This window comes from Myotis myotis, unplaced genomic scaffold (assembly GCF_014108235.1).
Source record: "Myotis myotis isolate mMyoMyo1 unplaced genomic scaffold, mMyoMyo1.p scaffold_m19_p_37, whole genome shotgun sequence".
Classification (NCBI taxonomy): domain Eukaryota; kingdom Metazoa; phylum Chordata; class Mammalia; order Chiroptera; family Vespertilionidae; genus Myotis; species Myotis myotis.
In genome coordinates, this window is record NW_023416343.1 from 1,734,288 (window position 1) to 1,751,171 (window position 16,884).

The 16,884-nt window shown below is 61.5% G+C and overlaps 1 protein-coding gene across 1 annotated transcript in view; it reads right to left on the bottom strand.

Annotated features, from left to right (window-relative positions):
* ZNF536 (zinc finger protein 536) overlaps positions 1-16,884 on the bottom strand; it is a 196,228-nt gene that overhangs the window by 38,225 nt on the left and 141,119 nt on the right. The gene's annotated exons all lie outside the window — the stretch shown is intronic.

The following is a 16,884-nucleotide window of genomic DNA, read 5'->3' on the forward strand; positions in this document are numbered from 1 at the left end:
CTCTCCCACCTGCACTAAGGGGGAGGCTCTGGCCTGGGGCGGCCGGGGGGCAGCCAGAACCCAGTTCCCACGCTTTCTGTGAACACACCAGGCATACGGGGCAGAGACGGCTGGGATCCGGGGCAGCTGCTCAGGAAACGAAAAGGAGACATGTGCCTTCGCACCCAGAGAGAGGGGCCAGAGCAGGGCCCTCGGCAGGCAGGGGGCCCCTGGGGGGGGGGGGCGGGGGGGAGGGCGTCCCCAGCAGGACAGGAGAGGGAGACATTCGAGAGTCTGAAGGCCGACCCTCGGGGACCAGGGGAAGCGACTTAGAGGTGAGAGCAAGGACCCTGAGGACCGTCAGCAAACACCCTTTGGAAATCCCTGGGGACAGGCAGACGTGCCGTGGCCAGGCCCTCACGCAGCCCCTACATTTACTAAGGACGGGGGGGGGGGGGGGAGGGAGGGGGCGGTGAAACCCCAGCGACGTGAGCCGGGGAGGAGATACCGGAGCCGCTAATCAGCGACAAAATAGGGAGAGTTACGATTTAATTAAAGATATTCAGCATGGGTTCACAAAAGGGAGATCATACGTAACCGAACTAATAGAATATTTTGAAAAAGTAACAAAAAGGAATTGAAGAGGGAAACCAAGGGTATAATTTACTGGGACTTGGCGAAGGCGCTGGCCCACAGGCGGCTCTGGGTGGGGGTTTGGGGGTGCGCGTGGGGGGATGGGAGCCGTCTGCACGGAGCTCGGGGAACCCCGCCACCGAGGGACCAGGCCTCCGCGGCGAGTTCCTCGGTCGGAATATTTTTAAATCTATTTTTTAAAACAGCCACGCCGGCCGGGCAATACCGCACACGTTTCACAGGCCACACTCAGGATGAGAAGTTGTCAAATGAAGGCCGTGCGCTCGCCTCCTGAATACAATCAGCAACTGCTGCCTGGTTACCACGGAGCAAAGCCGTCGCTCAGAATCGGACTTAAAACGGAGACGTCCAGCCCGGCCGGGGGCTCAGTGGGTGAGCGTCGACCTATGGCCCAGGAGGTCGGGGTTCGACTCCCCGTCAGGGCACACGCCGGGTGGTGGCGGCCTCGATCCCCAGTGTGGGGCGAGCAGGAGGCAGCCGGTCCATGGTTCTCTGTCATCATGGATGTTTCTCTCTCTCACCCTCTCCCGTCCTCTCGCTCTAAAATCAATAAAAGTAAAAAAGGAAAAGGAACACCCGCTACAGCCTCTCGCCCGGTGTTCACCATGTCGGCCCTGGAGCTGTCTGGTCCTCCGTCCGCGCGCGAGGAATGGAACTGCAGGCGCTGCCGAGCGGCTGAGCGCAGGAGAGGAGCCACAGGCTGGAGAGGGTGCAGGGTGGGGAGGCAGCCTGCTTCTTGTCCGGGTCAAGTTCAAGCTCACACGCTCAGGTCCGGCCCCATGGCCTCTGACAACACACGTGTGTTTTACAGGAAAAGGCGTATGTCAGAGATAAAAAAAAAAGCTTGCCAGGAACTCGGCCCGTTCCCTACTCCCCCATTTCTCATTCAAGCACCTTTTGGGTTTTCTGCTTTGTTTCCTGAGGCACAGAGTGTGTGTACCCCGGCATCTGTGCCAGCACCTGCGAGGGGCCAGCTCCTCACGGGGCAGCGGGTCACTTGGGGTCGCTGTCAGCCCTCCAACCCCACCCCCCACCCCACACTACTCTAGACACACGGATTTTCCCCCCAAAGCCCTCCTGCCCCCAGGACTCCGGAGCTGCCCCCAGCAGCCCCTCCCAGGAGAACAAGGCTTTTCGAAGGGAAACAAAGGGGTAAGAAGTACCAGTCGCTGGGAGTCACTGTCAGTGAGACAGTTAATCACCCACGGGGAAGGGGGAGCAGAGACAGCAGCGGGCGAGGCACTGCCTCGATGGCCCACACGTGGGGGCGCCCCAATGGTTAAGTGATTACCGACACGCGTGTGACCTTCCACGCAGCCCCCGGGCGCGGCTCACGGGGCCCCTCCCAACGTCCAACGGGGGCCTGGGGTGTTCCCACCACTTCCCCTCCAGCTACGTGTGGGGGTTCGGACGAGCCCCCCACGAGTGCAGTAACTTGCCAAGTCCAGTGGCTGTTGGTGGCTCTCAGCGGCCGGGCTGTGGTGACACGTGGCTTGGCAGGCAAAGAGGGGCCCCGTCCCCTGTCGGGGTCTCCAGGACCCTGAGAAGTGAGCGTGCGGCCCACTGCAAACGCCCGATTCATTCATGCGGAGCCGGTCTCATCACGAAGTCAGATCCGTCATTACAGCCGCAATCGGGCCCCGACTGAAGGCGTGACTTTTGCGCCACGCTGCCTTTCCGACGCCCCCCTCCGGGGCTTTGTGGTGGCGACACGAGAGGGTACAGGGACACCTGACGCCGAGGCCACTGGGAACCCCGGCCCCCGCGGGAACGGGGCCTCAGCCACCGCAGCCCGCTGTCCCCTCATGTTCCCGGCAGACCCAGTCCCGACCTCCGGACCCGCTGCTGGGGGTCTCGCGGGAGGTGCCTGCCCCCAACCCGCCTCAGCCCATGTGCCGTCCCCCAAACCCACCCGAACACTCGCAGCCCCCCCCCTTTCCGGTGAGATCACCTCCCAATGCACCGGCAAGAGCGAGTCTACAGAAGCAGCACCTCTACCCGCTCCCTTTGTGAACATGACGGAGCTGAGCACGGCGTCCGCGAGGCCGATGTGCGTCCCAAACAAACTCCCTGATTTGCAGTCCCCACGGGGTTCCCACCAGATAGTCTGTCTAAACTAGGACTGACCTGCCCGGCCGGCAGGGCTCAGGGGTGGAGCGTCGACCCACGACCCAGGAGGTCACGGTTCAGTTCCCGGTCAGCACAGGCCCGGGTTGAGGGTTCCATCCCTGGTCGGGGGCGTGCAGGAGGCAGCCGATCCACGATTCTCTCTCTCATTTTTGTTTCTCTCTCTCTCCCTCTCCCTTCCTCTCTGACATCAACAAGAATATATTTTAAAAAATAAAACAACCAGGACTGCGCTCACGGTGCATCGGAGGCGAGATTCGGGGCCAGAGTTCAGGTGGACGGGGCCCGGCAGCGGCCCCAGCAGCCCGTGGACAGTGAGGCGCTGCAGCCGCCTCCCTCGCTTTCCTCTCCAAAGGGGCTCCGCCGCTGCTCATGACGCAGCCCGTGGCTTGTGGCTGGCTCCCGTCCTCCCGGCCCCTGGCGATCGGTCCTCCCCCCTCACAGGGGGCTCCCTGCAGCCCCCACCCTCAGGCTGGTGCCGGGTCCCAGCCCAGAGAGGCTGCTGTGCTGCCTCCGGCGTCCGGGGCCTGAGGGGAAGTGCTGCCCAAGGAGGAGGAAAGGCAGGATTTTGGATTAAGCTGGAGAGCAGACAGGACCTCATGGCGCCGACGCCGCGACCCCCGCTGGGACCGCCTGGAGGAGGGAGCGGGTCCGGGCGCCCCGTGTCCTATGTGTAAAAACAGGGAACAGGCGAGATATTCAGCAACGGGAGAGCCGACCATAAACTCCCCAATCGGACATTTTATCGGAGCCGTAAATGTGTGCATATGAAGAGCTTTAATAATACAAGGAAAGGGCCACGTTACACGTGCATATTACACGTGTGTTACTCCAAGTCACGCGTGCGGTGCGGCCATGATTACGTGAGGGACCGGCCGGGAAGCGCCTGCGGGGACAGACCGATGCGCGGTGTCCACGCGGGCCCACGCGGCCGAGCACAGCTGCGGCGTGAAACACCCTCTCCACAGACCTCGGCGGAGACAGGGTGCTCGCTCCCATGCCCCCGCCCCCCCGTCTGTGAAACTCTGGGCTCGCCCGAGTCCCCCGTGTGCCCCCACGGCGGGTCCGCCCAGAGCGCGGGCGGTGCCAGGCCTGCCCTCCTGCCATGGCCCCGGGCGGAGCAGCTGGAGGCTCCGGGGCTGAGAACAGAGACGGACGGGGCTCGGCTCTGAACCCCGACTCTTCCCAGTCGTCAAGTCACGCCTCACGTTGCGGGTCCACGGACTCGGGGAGTCACCTCATCCCGGGTTGGGTGTGCGACCGAGGGAGGGAGGAAGTCCCTTCCAACGCCTAGAACAGCGCTGACGGCCAACAGAGCCCCCGCCACGGGTTTCCGCTCATCAGGAAGGCATCGCTCTCCTTCCCCTTCTGGCTACGGCGGGCTGGCTCCTGTCAACCCACCGTGCGTGTGCATGTGTGTGCATGTGTGCTTGCACATGTGCTTCCCTATGTGCACGTATGTGTGCCCATGTGCACATTAGTGTGCGAGCACATGTTGTATATGTCCATGTGTGCTTGCCTGTGTGCGTGTGTGTGTATATATACCTGTGTGCATGTGTGTTTGCCTGTGTGTGCATGTGTGTTTGCCTGTGTGCACATGTGAGGGTATGCATACATGTGTGTGCATTTATATACCTGTGGGTGTGCCTGTGTGTGCGTGTGTATATGTCTCTCTGTGTGTGTATGTGCACATGCGTGTGTGTGATTATTTCAAGCATAAGAGAATTATTATCAAAGAGCCAGGACTTGGGGGCCTGGATTCGAACAAGAAGGGAACTGGTTGGTGAGCCGCTCCCTCCCCCCTCGAGGCAGGTGTGACTTACAGAGGCAGCTGAGGGGCTGAGCAGAATTCTCCCCAGCCCCAGGGACCACGGACACAGTTAGAATTTGGGGCCCAGCAAGACGGCAGGTTCCCGGTAACCTCGGCGCGTTTTCAGCCGGGGCCCCGCAGGGAGGGACGGTGAAGACTGAGAGCAGACAGTCCCGGGCGCCCCTGAGGAGACTGCGGCAGAGTTTACGACTGCTACCGGCTCACCTCCCATTCCTGCTCGGCCGTGCCTACCTACAGCCTAAAGTGACGGACAGTTTAAAGACACAACGCTTGACTTTGGTAAAAAAATAAAATAAAATAAAATAAATAATAAACTACCAGGCATATGGAGAAAGGTCCCCATGAACACAAGCAGGGATTAAACTCCTTAGAGTTTAAGAGTCATAGACTTTAAAATAAGACTTTATATTTAAGAAAATAGATATTCAAGAAAATAATGACAAGGCAGAGACTTTTGGCAGAAAATTAGAACCTTAAAGAGAAACCAACTGACCGTGTGCTTGCCTTTTTCTTCTTCTGTGTTCTCGCAAAATATGTACTCTTCATTTGCATGCAACTTAATTTTATAAATGGTCCCGGCTGACATCACAGACCACGGACACAGTCAGAATTTGGGTGGAGCTAAAAATATAACATCTGAGATTAAAACGGAATTTTTTGGACACACCTGGGAGAATCGCACTTGTTGATGAGCACAGTGGGGTGCCCTTGACCCTGATATTTTCTCTCAGGAGACCAGTCTGGAAACGGTCACAGCCAGCGACAACTCGCTCAGCGCACGCGGGGCCCAGGGACGAGCCGTGCCCTCGCTGGCTGCCAGGAGTGAGCCTGCAGCCACCCGCTCAGGAGGTGCTGTGGGTGGGGAGCAGGGGTCCCAGCACACAGACAGGAGGCACCCACACACTCTACGGGCCCTGCTGCCCCGGAACCCCCTCTGAGGGGCGCGTGGGGACCTGGGCACGATCTGCTGTGGGAATGGAAGGGGAGCAGGCGGGCCAAGCCCCCCACGCAGCCCCAGGACGCCATTCCCCAGGCTGCGCCTCCATCTGCCCACTCTGTCGAGTCCATACTCCCTGCGGGGCCCACAGACACCCTGTGCCTCATGGCTCCGCACAGGCAGCTCCCTGCCCTTCCCGCCCCCTGCACCAGCCAGGGCGCCTGGGTGAGGGCAGCGCTGGGCGCGCGGGGAGTCACCTCGGAGAGCCTGAGCCCCTGCCCAGGAACCAACCGGAGCTGCACGCCTGCCCGTCTTTGTGGAGATAATAATAAACACAAAGCCACCATGACATCCAAATGCACGCTCAGCTCCAAACAGAGCCGACGGGCCGTCTTTCCCAGGTGCCCGCTCACCAAAGCGCAGCCCGTGCCAGCGCTGAGCCGGCTCCAAGGCGCCATATGCCCGTTTCTTTCCTCAGCCTGTGTGGGCGGTCCTTCCGAGGGGAGGCCCTGCATGTTTGGCAAGGCAGGCGGGGACACCACAGAATGTGCACACGCACACACACGCACACACTCACACACGTTTAAAAGCATTCACACACAGGCACACACACAAAGTCACACACATGCACACAGTAACACGCACATGCACACGAATACATATTCATACACACAAAAACACATTCTAAAACGTGTACACACTCACACAGTTAGATGCATACACGCACTGACACACTCACATGCACACTAACACATATTCACACACATTTATACACGAACACTCACACACATGCACACACATGCACACACACCCCCACTCACACATACACACTAACACACTCAGGTGCACACTGATACACATTCACACACAATCATACACAACTAACACACACACATTCCAAGAGATTCACGCCCACGCCACGCCACGCCACGCCACGCCACGCCACGCCCACGAGCGTTAATTGGAGGGGACGCAGCGAGACAAGCACAAGCCCAGGAAACCCATGGGGTATCATCTCGGGGCCCTGGACTGTCCGTCGCCAGCAGGGGCCTGGCTGCCGGGAGACACCCCTTGGCAGGTGCGTCGGGGGCGCCCGGGGAACCGGCGCAGACCCGGCTCGTCCGCCCCGCGATGGGCAGCGGGGCCCAGGCCGGGCGCTCCCGGCTGCGGAGAACGAGGAGGCTGGGGACGGGCAGGCCCTCTCCAGGGCAATCTTTTCTTTTCTTTTTTTCCTCGTTGACGGGTATCTTAAGCTCGTCAAGTTCTTAGCCAGAGCTTCCAAGGCGAGCGCGGAGGGAGCATATGGCGCTCGCCCGGTCCATATGACTGGCTGAGCGTCGACCACTACTGCTGATGCAATATATCACTTTCTCCTCAATATTATGACAGCGCTTGTCAATGAAAATTAAATGACTGTCAAACGTACCCTGCTAGCTCACGGCGCAGGCCTCGGAGCGCGCCAGCACCGCGCCTCACGCCAACGGGACCCCGTCTCAATGCCCAACCGAGACGTGGGAGAGAGAGCCGCGGGGACTCCGGTGCCAGCCGGGGCTGCCAAGCGGGCACGGGGAGCCGCGCCCACCCTCCTGCAGCCGGCGGCGGGGGGGCCCCGCGCGGGGGTGGGGGTGACGCAGGGCGCACGCACGGGGCGCGGGTCCTCAGGAGGGGAGGGCACCCGTGCTCCACGCACGTGCCGGTGGGAACGGGGAGGAGATTCCATCCTCAGAATCAAGACCCGCGGGCGCTGCCAATCGGAGATGGACAGGCCGCGGCCATCGCCTGGGAAGGTTTAGAAGCGGGTTGGGCTAAAGTTCCCTCCGTGGCTCCGTCCCTGCCGGCGGCCTCAGCCTGCGCTTCGGAGTCTGAGACCCAAGACCTCGCTGGGCCTCCCAGGAGGAAATGGAGCGCTCCCTAAAGGCCCGCTCTTCTCGCCGACACGCTCATTGGGGTGCGAGTGGGAGCCCAGGGCGCTGGCAGGACAGGGGCAGCGGAACGTCGTGGGCCCCGGGAATCACAGTGCCGGGGGCATCACAGGGCTGACCTTCCATCCGAGGCCTGAGCCCAGCCCCCACCCACCCTGAGCCCACGGGGTCAGTCTTCCCCCAGCTCCTAAAAAGACACCTGGAGCCCAGCCGGCGTGGCTCAGTGGTTGAGTTTCGACCTATGAACCAGGAGGTCACGGTTCAATTCCCAGTCAGGGCACTTGTCCAGGTTGCAGGCTCTATCCCCAGTAGGGGGCATGCAGGAGGCAGCAGATCAATGATTCGCTCTCATCATTGATGTTTCTCTCCCTCCCTCTCCCTTCCTCGCTGAAATCAATAAAAATGTATTTTAAAATGCCAAAGATAACGTGATTATGTAGAGATATACATAGAGAGAGAGACTGTGATTTTGGCCCCGTGGGCTGTGTCCTGTGTCCCATGGGCTGTCCTGTGGGCTGTGCCCCGTGGGCTGTGTCCTGTGGGCTGTCCTGTGGGCTGTGCCCCGTGGGCTGTGTCCCAGGGGCTGTCCTGTGGGCTGTGTCCTGTGTCCCACGGGCTGTGTCCCGTGGGCTGTCCTGTGGGCTGTGTCCCAGGGGCTGTGTCCTGGTGGAGACGGCCTCCTGGGTGTTCTGGGAGGTTTACATGCCTGAAAAGCCAACCACAGCACCTCTTCTTACAGGAGCCTCCAGCCTGGGCCACGCCCTCGACGGCTCAGATAGGAGACGTGTCCTCCCTCCAGGAGAGCGGCTCACGTTACACCTGAGCGTCTGCCAGGGGCTCCGGCTGATGGGAAAGACGTCTCAACCACACAGACACCCTCGAGACCCGCCACGCACTCAGGTGGGCCCCACGCCCCCACCCGTGGCCCCTGAGGGTGGGCGGTGCACGCAGGGCCAGCAGTGGCATCGGGAGCGACCTGCTGTCTCCTTAGTCACTAAACAGAACCCTGATGGGCCTCTCGCCTCTACGGCAGGATCTGAAGTCTGCAGCCTGCTCTGCCCAGCAAGGGGGTGGGGGGCACAGCACCATCTTCCCTCTGCTCTCAGGAGCCTCATTTCCCTGGAGACGGGCCCACAGCCCCGGTGGGCGGGGTGGCAGGGCGGCCGGGCCAGCCCTGGGCTGCAGGGCCTCAGCACAGCCCTGGCGCGTCCCGGGCTGGCAGTCTGACTGTCCTCCCCACACAAAGAGGGCAGCCTGGCGGCGCCACAGAAGCCAGCGTGGGTGGCAAGGTGACTGCACATTTCAGCTCGGATGCGCCAGCGCGGGGCTCACACCTGAGCACCAGATGCTCCAAGCAGATGGCCAGGGCGGGAGCGCCGGCTCCCGGAGAACCAGCCGCGAGCTCGGCCCGGAGTGCCCACGCCCGGCCCGGCCTCCGCTCCAGACGCCCGGGCAGGGCCGGAGCCCCAGCCCCTGCTTCCGGGGGAGGCTTCCAAACCCCGCCGCGCGCCTCCCGGGGGGGCCGCAGGCCTCTGTCCGCGCAGGCCTCTCCGCTTCTGGCCGCCCGGGGTCGGCAGGGGCATCTGCAGGCTGTTCCAGAAGGTCCCAGGAAATGTGATTCATTTGCAAATTAATTTTTCAGCAAGTGGCTGGGTGAGCAATAAAAGGGAGCCTCCCACAGAGCCTGGGCAGCCCCGCCTGCAGGCCCGGGGGCACTTCTGCTGACCTGGGCCCCAGGGCCAGGCCTGACCAGGACCCTGCCGCCTGGGAGGCCCTAGCAGCCCCCAGAGGAGGGGCGGGCAGAGGGCGGGGGCGTGCCAAGGAGGGCTCCCGGAGAAGGGGGTTTCAATGCTCTCTCAGCAGCTACGGCTGGCAGGGTCTGCAGGCCAGGGCTGGAAGGGGGCTGGGCCTGAGGTGCGCCTGACCGGGCCCCCTTTCTCTCCCAACAAGCCTGTGTTCTCGCGTGCCCACGCAGACACGCAGTGCCACCCAGACACGCAGTGCCACGCAGCTATACACACAGGCACCTCACGGAGAACACGGGCCTCGCTGTTTTATAGACGGATGCCCGCCCACCCCTGCCCCCCCATGTGGAAAGTGCCTGAGACGTACCAGGTGCTCGATCAACATGTTCCATGAGCGGGAGGATGAGGACGTGGACGGATGGATGAAGGAGACTTGCCCCCACGCCTTGCTCGGCACTATGTGAAAGGGTCTGTTACGCGTTTGCTTGCTCACAGGTGCATGGTCTGCCTGCCTTCATTAGTGAGTTTCACAAGCACAGCCCCCCTCAGGGTATCCCCTGCCTGCCCAGGCCCCCTCAGGATGTCCCCTGCCTGGCACAGCTGGGCCCTGGTCAGTGTGCAGAGCTGGCTGAGTGAGTGATGAGTAAACGGTGCCCTGTCTCACTCCCACCCGCTGGCCTGGCCTGAGGAGCTGCTGCAACCCAGGCACCTGCAGGCCTACTGTGTGTCTTGCTCTCTGCCCCAACAGGCAGACTTGTAAGCAGAATGACCTCGATAAGAGGGCCGGGTGGGCACACAGAGACTCCCGGCCGATTCCGGGCCAGGAGCAGGGATGGGGGCTGAGGGCTGGGGGACAGGCACCTCTCCGTGTGGCCAGCAGGCAGGCCGCACCCAGCAGGCTCCTACTCACTAGCTCTGCGACCTTGGGCAAGTTGCCTGGCCTCTCTGAGCTACCGCCCGCCAGTTATAACACGGAGAGGATACGGGTGCCCGCTCACAGGCCCGGGGTGAGGTCGGAAAGGCACCCGTGAAACGTGCCCAGCACTAGTAAGAGAAGACAAGTCCCCACGACCTCACTCACATGTAGAGTCTAATGAACAAAATAAACTGATGAACAAAATAGACCCGGAGCCACAGAAGCATCGGACAGACTGCGGAACCTCAGAGGGAAGGCGGGGCGGGGGGCGGGGGGAAGACATCAACCAAGGACCTTGTGTGCTACGTGCCCAACCCACGGACACAGGCCATAGGGTGGTGAGGGCCTGAGGCTGGGCTGGGGACTAGAGGGGGCCAATGGGGAAAAGGGGGACATAGGTTATACTTTCAACAATAACGATTTAATTAAAAAATAGAAGTAAATAAAGCGCCTGGTACTGAGCAAGCATTTGGAGAGACCTGCCACACGTACGGGCACCCTTCCTGGGCCAGACACTGGCAGCTGCAGGTGCAGGCATTCAGCAGGTGCTTAGAAGCGGCTCCCGCCTGGACAGGAGCTATGCCGCGCCCCATCCCAGCTTCCTGGGGGAGGTGGAGGCAGCCTCAGGTCCCTGCTGGGCTCAGGCGTGCGGGGAGGGGCAGGGGCCGTGGGAGGCCCGGGCCCGGGTGGGGGGGGTGGCAGGGCTGCTGGGCCAGCTGTGACCCGCAGCTGTGACCGGCGACAGAGCGTCCGGCCAGGCTCTCCACAGGGGCCAGGACCAGCCTGTCTGGCTGGCGGCCAGCTCAGGTCGTTTCATCTGGCCGCCAGCGTCCCCCAGGGGTGCCGGGAGGGGCGATTCATCACCGCGTGGGCCACCCTCTCAGAGAGGCGCCCGCCATGCGAGCTGTGTGTCCGTCAGTCCCTGTGACCGACAGCCACCGCCCCCGGGAAGTGAAGGTGGGCCGGTGACCTGGTCTGGGGTGGCCGTGGGATGGGGCTTGGAAAATCGCAGCCAGGACAGTCCTGGATTTGGGGCACCGTCCTGCCTGGCTGTCGTGGGCCTGCCCGTCTCTGCTCAGCCAGCGGGGCCGGTGCTCCTCACAGTCCCGCCTCCAGGTCCTCCCACCGGCTCAGGTCACCCAGAGAGGCTGCGGGTGCGGGGGCCAGGGGTAGGGACTGTGGACCCGCGATTACTGCGCAGAGGGCTTGAGAGTCCTTGTTTAAGGGAGACTCGAGCCCAGAGAGGTGAAGTCACCTGTCTAAGGTCACACAGCACAGCAGGCAGGGGCGGGACTCAGTTCTCTTGTCGTCCAGCCTTTGTCCAAAAGTCCCTCTGTCACCTGGGACCTGCCCATCTACCCCCCGAGACACAGACTGGCCAGAGGAGCGCAGGGGGTGAGGGAGGGGTGCTCCCAGACCCATCCCCACAAAGGGGGCCTGTGTGGCCGCAGGAGGGGGTCCCACCGAAACGAAAGCAGCGGCTCCCTGACTTGGGGCGCAACGCATGGGGGTATGACCACCGGTATGATGCCGACATTTTGAGTCTTTAAATGTCCCCGGGCCCCACTTAACACAGACGGATGGGGGGGCGGGCGTGAGGCACGGAGCTGCGCCGGCCAGAGGAGGCCCACCTACGGCTGCCCTCCCTGGCTCACTCCGCACCTCCGCCCGCCGTCACCTGCCCTTCTGCACGAGTCATTAAGGAACACCTGCGTCTCTAACAGGCGGCATGCGGGGGACAGCCCCCGGCGCCACAGCGGGGACCACGGGCCCCCCAAGCCCACAGGGCCACGGGCAGTCTCCTTTGGGCATCTCCCTGGGGTGTGAGTGGCCTGGGGCATGAGGGACGGCGGAACCTGCCCCGTAAAGGCCGCAGCCCACGGGGCTGGGACCAGGATGGAGCCCTCCCCGTGCCCGCGCCAGCCCCGTGCCAGCTCCGTGCCAGCCAGCTCGCTCACAAGTGAACAGCTTGTAGCCCCATGAAAACCAATGGATGGAACAAATTGTATTAAATTATGTAAAATGCTACTAAGGAGCACATTCTACCAGCGAAAAGGAAAAAATAGCCCCCAGAAAACCCTATTTTAATAGACGGTGGAAGAGACGAAGAGCAGAAATGCTAAACGTGGGCGGCACTTGGAGACCCGTCCCTTGGCCATAAGCGGGAGCTGGGATTGACCCCTCGCGGGTCAGCCGGCCTCACTGTCCATGCGTCCAACCACTGTCCGTGCGTCCGACGCCCAAGGCAGACAGAGGCGACCCCGGGTCCCCGCCGTGGGGACGGGCTGGACGGGCCGCAGAACCGAGCACAGGTTTTGGAATCAGATTCCCTCCCCTTCGCCGGGATGATTTACCGGTAAACAACTGCATCAGCACGGAACTCGCCATACACCCTGGTGCTGACAGTACGTGCGGAAAGACCATTCCAAAATCCGTCAGCCACTTCTTCCCCGGCCCTAGCGTCGCTGCCAGCCAAACGCCATCTGGGTGTCCCGGGCGGGGCCTGCTCACGGGGCAGGAGGGCCTTCTCGGGCCCAGGTGCCCCCACCCCCAGCCCCGGGCCCCCGAGGGAGGGCGTGTCTCTCACAGCCCGGGGTCCGTTCCCACCTGCGCGGCGCAAACCATCGGAATTCGGGCCAGGGGCCTGCGTCCCCGATGACCACGCTGTCTCCTCCGAGCCCGCCCCGCTCGCCGCAGGGAACATGGGTCCCGTGGAAGCGGAAGCCCATTCACTCTAAACACTGGCCTCTCCCGGGAGCCCACCTGGCTGCCCCCGACCCCAGTGATGGGCACCGGGCCTCTAACCCCGAGTGAGGCGTGGGGGAGGGTAAAACACACCAGCACCCGCCCCCGCCTTCCCCAACGGCCCAAACCTGGAGGAGTCAGCATAGTCCCAAACAGCCTCCCGCCCGAGGCCTGATTTTAAAAAGACCTGTGGGCCCAGCCGGCGGGGCTCAGGGGGTGAGCGTCGACCTATGACCCAGGAGGTCACGGTTGATTCCCCGTCAGGGCACTTGCCCGGGTTGTGGGCTCATCCCCAGTGGGGGGCTTGCAGGAGGCAGCTGATCCATGATTCTCTCTCATCATGGATGTTTCTATCTCTCTCCCGTCTCCCTTCCTCTCTGAAATCAATTTTTTTTAAAAAGTAATCCAGAAAATAAAAACTAACAAAGTAAGAGGTGTGAAAGGGGTGCTTGTCTGTCTGTCCCTCCATAGGCAGCAGATCTGAGGTTCCCCGACAGGGATGCGGGGTGCGCTGCCCGCACGTGGACGGAGGTCCAGGCGCTGAGGCCGCGGGACAGGCTGGGGAGGAGGCTGAGCGCCTTCGCCCTGGAGGACAGGAGGCACACGGACCCCCCCCAGCCCCGCAGGCCCATGACCCGAGTCCAGTGAGCTTTGCCGATGCGTCTGAGATTTCGCTCCTGCTAAACGCCATCTAAAGCCGTAGGATTAGCCCCTGCTTTGGGGGAGGCGGCGGCTGGCATGCTTACGGCTTTAATACACAGCAAATTGCCCCAAACACCCCAAGACGTCCCGGGGACTCTATTCTCCTGCCGCCGAGCCAGGCAGAGCCACTGGAAATGCTCCGGGCGCCCGCGGGGAAATGGGGGGCTCAGGCAAAGTCCCCAGGGAGCTTGTTCAGTTGCTAACGGCTGCGTCTACTCAGAAGACGGACGCGTCGCCTTAATCCCCAGCCGGGATCGCGGTCCTGAATGGAAGGACGCTGTGCACTGTAGGGGGAGTGATTCAAACGCTTTACTTCACTTTTTTCACTTTTTATTATTCTACTTCATATGTATTTTTTGGTTAATCCTCACCCGAGGATATTTTCCCATTGGCTTTTAGGGAGAGCGGAAGGGAGGGGGAGAGACAGAGAGAGATATCGATGTGAGAGAGACACATTGATTGGTTGCCCCCCGCACACACCCCAACCAGGGCCGGGGATGGAGCCTGCAACCCTGGTATGTGCCCTCGACCAGATTAGAACCTGTGACCTTCAGCCCGTCCCCGGTGCTCTAACCACTGAGCAAACCAGCCAGAGCCAAACCGTTTTGATTTAAGGCACGTGGGTCAGGATGAGGAGCCCGAGGACGGACGGGACGGGGAGTGGCCTGGGGAGGAAAACCAGGCACAGGGTGTGTCCTGTGAGGCTTTGAGGGTGCCCCACCCGCTCCAGGTCCCCCCAGCCTTGGAACCCCAGCTGCCACTACCGGCCTTTCCACGCCCGCTGTACGTCTGTCCTCCCTTTCCTGGCTGCCGGCTGTAAAAGGAAAACAGTGACATTTCGATGCTGAGCCATGGCGGCTGCAGGGACAGTGTTTTTAGGTCGTGCTCCGAGGCCCCCGGGGCGGCTGTCAGGGCACAGGGAGCTCTCCGGCTCAGGGTCTACTTCGTGGGACGATGTGTGAGGCCGGAGAGGAAACGGGAGCCTTGATTTCCCCTCTCAGCGCCCCGCCCAGGAGAGGGGCTCTGGCACCCCGAGCCTCTCCCTTCCCACCCCTTTCCTTCTTTTCTTTTTTTAAAAAATATTTTTTTATTGAATTCAGAGAGGAAGGGAGAGGGAGGGAGAGATAGAAACATCCATGATGAGAGAGAATCATGGATGGGCTGCCTCCTGCACGCCCCACACTGGGGATGGAGCCCACAGCCTGGACCTGTGCCCTGACCAGGAATCGAACCCTGACCTCCTGGTTCATAGGTGGATGCTCAACCACTGAGCCACCTGGCCCGGCCCTAGCCCTTTTCTGAAACCCTCAAAGGGAAGGCTGGGCCAGCTCAGCCCCTCCCAAGAAAGACCTTGAACCATCTATATACATGAAAGCCTAAGCGACTGGACGAACGGACAACCGGACGACCGGATGACCGGCCGGGAGCTATGATGCACGCTGACCACCAGGGGGCAGACGCTCAACACAGGAGCTGCCCCCTGGTGGTCAGCGCGCTCCCACAGCTGGAGCGCCGCTCAGCTGACAGATGGGCGCCAGACGCCTGGCTCATGGCTGGCAAGCGCAGCTGGGCGGTGCGAACCTCTCCCGTGGACACTCCCCCTGCGCACCCCACCCGAGCGCGGCAGCAGGCGCAGGGGGGCCGGGATGAGCGGGAGCGGGCTCCTCCCCGGCCGCCTGCCGCTTCACGCACTGCTTGGTGCTGTGCGGGATCCACACGGACAGCGGGCTGGAGCCCCATGAGCTGGCGGGTAAAGTCGGGCTGCGGTGGCTCAGAGGTCCACTGGTCCCCACAGGCCAGGCCTAGGGGCCTCACGGGTACACGAGTCCACGCCTCGGGCCTCTAGTCTACATAACACACGAAAGAAAATAATCTCGTCACCTGCTGCTTCCTTCTCAGCAAAACTTCTTTAATCTGGTGCCTCAGACCTAGAGTCTAGGACAGTGACACGCGAACTCATGTTTTTGGTTGATTTTTCTTTGTTAAATGGCATTTAAATATATAAAATAAATATCAAAAATATAAGTGTTTGTTTCACTATGGTTGCAAAGATCAAAAAATTTCTCTATGTGACACGGCACCAGAGTTAAGTTAGGGTTTTTCAAAATGCTGACATGCCGAGCTCAAAAGGTTCGCCATCACTGGTCTAGGACCTAGATGTAGCCTCTCGCCTCACCCCCAACAACCAGGTCAGACCTGCTCCGCAAACCCTGGGACAGACACTGGGGAGGCACAGGGGACACCCTAATGTCACGCAGGAGACGCGGAGCCCGGGGCCCGTTGGGCACAAACACGGCCGCGGCTCCTCAGCCAGAGAACGGTCCTGACCAGGGAGCCCTCGCTCTTGTTCGGCGTCTAAAACTACACAGACGGCTGTCCACAGACGTCAGGCAGACCGGGCGGTGCCACAGGCCTTTCCCATCAGGCTTTCTTGTTCTGCTGCAGTGGGGCAGCACCTATGACAGGGACTCAGGACTCATTCCGGGCCCTGCCCCGCCCGCCGGGAGGCCCCTTCCCGCTGCTTCGCATCGCGTGTGTCACTCAACGGGGTCGCCACGGGGAAATGATATCGACCTCGAGTAAAACAAGAGCACGGAGACGGAAATTACACCCTGTGCGACGCGCCGACACCTCTAGACAGCGCCACGCGGACACAGCTGCTCACCTGGGGGACATGTAGACTCTACGCAGTGGCCAGCGTGGGAGCAGCCTGGGGGGGAGGGGGGGGATGAGGCGGGGCATCCCCGAGGGTCACCGGCACCTGCAGGCTCCCTCCGGGCCCCGAGGCCCCCGATTTACAGCCCAGCAGCTCCGCGGCCACCCCGGAGCCCGCACGCTCCACTCGGGTTGGCCCACGTGGTGCTGGGGTTTTTGGTTAACATCTGAGCCTACGCTTAGCAATCGTGAAGTTTCACGTAAAGATCGGACATCTGGCTTCATTTTAGAAACTGGACTGTGGCGGGGCCCGGCTAGTGTGGCTCAGTGGCTGAGTGTCGACCTGTGAGCCAGGAGGTCATGGTTCGATTTCCGTCAGGGCACATGCCCGGTTGTGGGCTCCATCCCCAGTGTGGGGCGTGCAGGAGGCAGCCGATCCATGATTCTCTCTCATCACTGATGTTTCTAACTCTCTCTCCCTCTTCCTTCCTCTCTGAATTCAAGAGATATATTTTTAGCCCTGACCGGTTTGGCTCAGTGGAGAGAGCGTCGGCCTGCAGACTGAAAGGTCCCAGGTTCGATTCCAGTCAAGGGCATGTACCTTGGTTGCGGACACATCCCCAGTAGGGGGTGTGCAGAAGGCAGCTGATCAATGTTTCTCTCTCATCGAT